The sequence below is a fragment of the Eschrichtius robustus genome, chromosome 9 (genome assembly GCF_028021215.1).
Source record: "Eschrichtius robustus isolate mEscRob2 chromosome 9, mEscRob2.pri, whole genome shotgun sequence".
Classification (NCBI taxonomy): Eukaryota; Metazoa; Chordata; class Mammalia; order Artiodactyla; family Eschrichtiidae; genus Eschrichtius; species Eschrichtius robustus.
In genome coordinates, this window is record NC_090832.1 from 15,129,666 (window position 1) to 15,135,665 (window position 6,000).

Sequence of the window (6,000 nt, forward strand, 5' to 3'; positions counted from 1 at the left end):
CCTAGTTTCTTCTAACCAGTTTTTGTCATGTCCTATGGCTATGTCATTCTTTTAAAGGTTGTGCCCTGCCCCCTCTCCTCCTGTTTCATTAAGAGCAATCTGAACACCTAAGCTTTAGAATTAATTTGAGCTGTCATTCTCCATGCTTTAGCCCTTATTAACCCCACTGGTTCTATTACTTTTCCTTTCTTAGGGAAAACAATAAACGACTCATTCAACAGATGTTGCTAAATGATAGATTCATAAAGAACTGTAGGATTTTGTTTTACCATAGGAAATATGGCTTTAATGGGAAGAAAGCATTCCATTAAAATGTATTTATCAATTGTTCTTCAATAAAGCTGAAAAATAAATAAACAAGGTAGCTTGGATAATGATAGAAGAATGGAGAGTAGAGTGGACCTCAGACCTTGTTAAAGTCATAAGAACTAGCCACCGTTCTTTTTTGTAATTTCACCTTGCAAGAGAGGGGAAGAGCTGAGACATCCAAAATAAACATTTCAAGTTCAAAATGTCAGACCTCGGTCATGCGTTTCAGGTAAAATACTAAATTGCTTTGTTTAAAAAGATACAGGCACTTAGAAGGATGATTGCAGAGGATGGTATGTGCGTGGTGCCTCCTGAAATCTGGCTAGGAATTGAGATGGGGGAGGGGGAGCCCTCTCGTACTAATTCACTAGGAGTGAATTCTAAGACAAAATTATGTGTACAGGGAGTACAGTTTACTGTAATGAAATTTAACTTGCTCTTCGGGTGGACTTTGCATTTTTAAGACAATTTTTGCTTTGGTTTAGTCCTCCATTTTGGTCTAGAACAAATTATTGCTATACATCACTTGCGGGTAGGCAAGATTTAGGCTTGGAAATCTTTAAGCAAATAAAAAATGGATTATCTTAAAATACGATCAATGAAACTCCTTTTTCTAGAACTAGCTCCTAAAAGACAACTGGAAGACTATCACTAAACTGTTAATAGCTCTCTAAATAAAATAAAAACTAGGGGCTTCCCTGGTGGCGCAGCGGTTAAGAATCCGCCTGCCAATGCAGGGGACACGGGTTCGAGCCCTGGTCCGGGAAGATCCCACATGCCACGGAGCAACTAAGCCCGTGTGCCACAACTACTGAGCCTGCGCTCTAGAGCCCGCGAGCCACAACTACTGAAGCCCACGTGCCAAAACTACTGAAGCCCCCGCACCTAGAGCCCGTGCTCTGCAACAAGAGAAGCCACCGGGATGAGAAGCCCATGCACTGCAAGAAGAGTAGCCCCCGCCTGCCGCAACTAGAGAAAGCCAGCGCGCAGCAACCAAGAACCAATGCAGCCAAAAATAAAATAAACTTTTTTAAAAAATTAAAAAGAAATAAATAAAAATTAGACTGAGAATCTTTAGTGTGGAAAAAAAGTGGATCAGGATGAAATGATATTGTGATTTCATTCTTCTCTGGCAGATCAAAAAAGAAATTTTTTTTTGGCGCCTTGGGCGGCATGCGGGATCTTAGTTCCCCCACCAGGGATCGAACCCCGGCCCCCGGCCATGGAAGTACAGACTCCTAACCACTGGACCGCCAGGGAATTCCCAAAATATTTTTTAACATAAAGAATAGTTATTAAATTTTTGACTCAAGCTTGTGCTATTCTCTGGAAAATATTCAAAACCTACCCTGCCTAAATTCCCTGGTTGTTGTGAAGATCGATCCTTGTGAAGAAGGCATTACAAACTGAAGGGCTGAACCTGGGGAAGCAAGATCTTTTTTTTTTTTTTTTTTTTTTAACATTTTTAATGGAGTATAATTGCTTTACAACGGTGTGTTAGTTTCTGCTTTATAACAAAGTGAATGTTATACACATACATATATCCCCATATCTCTTCCCTCTGGCATCTCCCTCCCTCCCAACCTCCCCATCCCACCCGTCTAGCTGGTCACAAAGCACCCAGCTGTTGGGGAAGCAAGATCCTTTATAGGGTGTCTGTGTGCTCCTCCCAACAATACTGTCAGACGTGTGTCCCATGTTTACAGTTGAGGAAACTGAGGCCCAAAGAAGTTAACGAACTTTTCTGAGGTCACCCAGACAGGATTCAAACTCCCATGTGGCTCAGATGCTATATTCCCCAATGTGCAAATATTTCTGTGAGCTAGAAGCAACTGGGGGGAGGGGTTGTCAGGAGAGGGGTGGGGATCTGGAAGGGGAAACCTTTTTCACCTGTTAACCTATTCATTCTGCAATTGAGGCGATTAACTTAAATCTGTTTTATTGCCTTTACTACAGTAGTCCTAAAACTTCAGCACATCAGAATCTTCTGGAGGGCTCGATGGAACACTGCAGAGTATCTGATTCAGTCGGTCCAGGGTGGGGCTGAAGAATTTGCACTTTAAACAGGTTCCCAAAAGATGATGATGGAGGTGATGAGGCCAGAAGCAACATTTTGAGAACAACAGCATCGCTATACAATTTGTGTTGTAGTATTACTGCCTTTTCTTGGTTCTACTTTCTTCTCAGAATTGAAATAACCAGGGGAGGGACTTCCCTGGTGGTCCAGTGGGTAAGACTCCGCGCTCCCAATGCAGGGGGTCCAGGTTCGATCCCTGGTCGGGGAACTAGATCCCGCATGCGTGCCACAACTAATAGTTCACACGCCACAACTAAGAAGTCCACGTGCCACAACTAAAGATCTTGCATGCTGCAACTAAGACCTGGCTCAGCCAAAATAAATAAATAAATAAATAAATAAATAACCAGGGGAGCTAATAAAGGGCCAGAAAGGGATCTGTGCCATTTCTAGCATGCTTCTCTCTTTGAAGCAAAGTGCTCCTTGATGAGATGTGTGCAACGTACAGATTGGTGCACGAGCCCTTAGAAATGCATGTTTGAGAGGCCCTAGAATTTATTTTAAACCTCCCTGTTCTCATTCTAAATGCCTTTGTAATCTCTGAGCACAGAAAAGATCATAGCCATAGTAACCAAATACCCTAACTAGTTTTTGAGGTCACCTAGACAATCCTCCTTACTCTAAGAGAGGCAAGGATCTGGATGAGGAAACAAAATGGTGGTAATTACAGAGTCCAGGTCTCCCAATCCAGGGCCCTATCTGCTATCATCACTCTGCCTAGGAAACCCTTCCTTGCCGTTAGTCATTTAAATTTATTTCTATAATTTTTTTTGATTAGCAAAAGAAAAAAGACTTAAGAGTCCTTTTACCTTTCCGTTTAGATTAAGATGCCCAGAAGCAGACAAAGGTCACAAGGTAGCCAGCCAGAGAGAACTGGGTGCCAGGAGGATGCACGGCCTAGGGGGTCCCGGGAGTGACCGGGAAGAGACTGCAGGTTTGGCCCCCTCGCAGCCAGAGTCCCCTACCCCACGATGCATGCCCCCACCCCACGTTGCATGCCCCCCACCCCAGTCTCCCTGGCGAGATGTGCCAGCAGGCCACAAAAGCTGAAAAGGCAACAGGGAGAGGAGGAAAGATAAGAAGTGCAGATGACACACAAAGAGACCATGTCTGAAAAAGATGTTTATGATATTTGAGGAAGAGCAGTGTCATTATTCTGAATCTTCCAAAATACTCAAGGACACAACAGTCATCAGGTTGCTTCTAATGGGTGGTTTTATTAAAACTTCTCTTCTAATTACTAATATTAATGTACTATGGTGGATTTTGCTCTTTACTTTGTCAAGCACCTTCACAAGAGGAAAATCTTGTGAAGCACCTTGTCATGCATTCTGAAATGAGGAAACGGCTGTGACAGGGTAAGTGAACCCAACAGCCTCAACTTTCTTAGTCACCAAAGTTGGTGCATGAGCTTTTAGGAAATGTCGTAGGGATCTGTGTAGGTTATCTCCCCCTCTGTGTCTCCAAGGACGTAGAGAGGACAGAAGAGCCATCGATGTCTGTCCTGAATCCTTTTCTGTTTATAAGACCCATAAAGCCAGCTACTGGTCCTGCATTTTCCCTTGGGGATCTCACAGGCCTCTCAAATTGAACACTACCCAAACGAATATCATCACCTACCTCTACCCATGTCGGTACGTGGCTCCATATCCAGGCTGTCAACGCAGAAACTTCATTTTTCTTTTTTTTAAAAGTTTGTCATTGTATTGCTTGGGGGGCGGACGGTGTGTGTGTGTGTGGTGGGGAGTTGGTTGGTTTTTTTTTGGTTTTTTGGCTGCACCTCGTGGCTTGCAGGATCTTAGCTCCCCGACCAGGGATTGAACCCAGGCCCCGGCAGTGAAAGCGCCGAGTCCTAACCACTGGACCACCAGGCAATTCCCCGGAAACTTCATTCTTCAGGCTAAGCTGTTCCTATGACAAATAATCAGGTATCCTGCCCTGAGGCCACCTCCTAACATCTGTTGACCCCCTCACACCCCTCCAGCCAGAGTGCCGCTACTTTAATATAGGCCATTTTCAGCTCTTGCTAGATTATTATAGTAACATGTTAGCTAGTCTCCTCCCAACCTCTGGTCTTTAATTCTCTAGAAGCAATTCTCTAGATGCATTGGCATTTTAGGTAGAAACTCTCTTTTTAAGAAGGGCTGTCCTGGACCTTGCAGCATCACAAGCGTTTGGTCCCAACTCATTAAAATTCAGTAATACCCTAGCCATTGCGATAAACAAAAACTCTACAGGGGAGTGGGGCAGAATCACAACCACTAACACTGCCTTGGGAATGGCAGAAGGATAGCATCATTTCTCTGCTAAAGTAATGATATCAGGATAAATCCCACTCCTTAAAATGGCCCGCTGGCCAACACCGTAGTACCCTTTCCATAAGGCCTTTACAAAGAACCCTAATTGTGTCCAGGTCTCAAGTCCTAGAGGCAACCCCACCTGCTTTCCCAGGAATTAGGTGAGCTCCTGAGGCTGACAGTGGTTAAGTAGGATCAAGCACAATGTGGTTTTTAAATTGGCCTAATTTAAAGGATTGTCGTTGTGCTTGTCAATTATACCAAGTTATTTGGGATTATTAGAACAAACAAGAAAACGCACAGGGGTGAGTTAGAGCTAGGACTTAGCACTCAATATCCTGTTGTGGGAAAATAACACCTTGGGTCCTCATTTCATCATTTATGAAATGTTACTCTACCTCTGGTCTCCAAATATGAGTACAATATAAGGAAGCTTCTCTTAAGTTACATGTAGCACTTCTCGTGTTAAAATTTTTCATGTCAACAAGAAATGGGAGAATATGCGAAGTCATGAGATAACTTCAGTCCTAAGTGTAGGATACTGTACAGATGCCTGTTATATTTAAATATCAAAAAAAGGGGTTGATTTCTAAGCTGTGACAGCACTAACAAAAAAAGAAGTCATGATTATCTTTATCTTCACCACCATGCCACCCCCAAGTCCTGGTCACCTTAGCTAAAACCTGTGCTATCACATAAGGGCTGGTGATCTATATCTCAACTTTCTTATTTATAAAAGGAGAGCCAGGTCATTTTCCTAATTATAAGAGATGGTAAGGAATTTGGTGATGAGGAGAAAACTTGCATTTGCGCAAAAATTGTGCCAGGCTATCCAGCAGATTCATCTCCAGAATCACACTAGAAATGAAGACATGTGACATTGGTCACATTCAGGTGCCAACTTCTTACTTCCTGGGAATCCTTGGACTGTGTCCATTTCCTTTCTTGCAGTTGGATGAGGGGTTTCTAACTCTGGTTCTGGTTACCGGTTGGGATTTCAGTGTGCGGCTATCCAAAAACTACATGAAACTGTGTTCATTTTAGGGAGTTGGAGGTGAGCCAAAGGTTTAATGAGAGTCTAATTAAAGGGACCCTGACCCAAAAAGGTGAAGAATCACTGATAGAGACTTCTGTGCACTCACACAATTTGAGATACATTCCAAACTCCCACGAAGCTTTGTGGACAGTATCTCAAAGGATGATTTAGTTAAAAGTAGAAGTGAAATGTGTGATGAATCTCATAACAGCTAAGAGCAATCAAAACTGAATTATGGTGAAATTATAGAAAGAAAATCCATGGCATTTAATTAGGTTGCA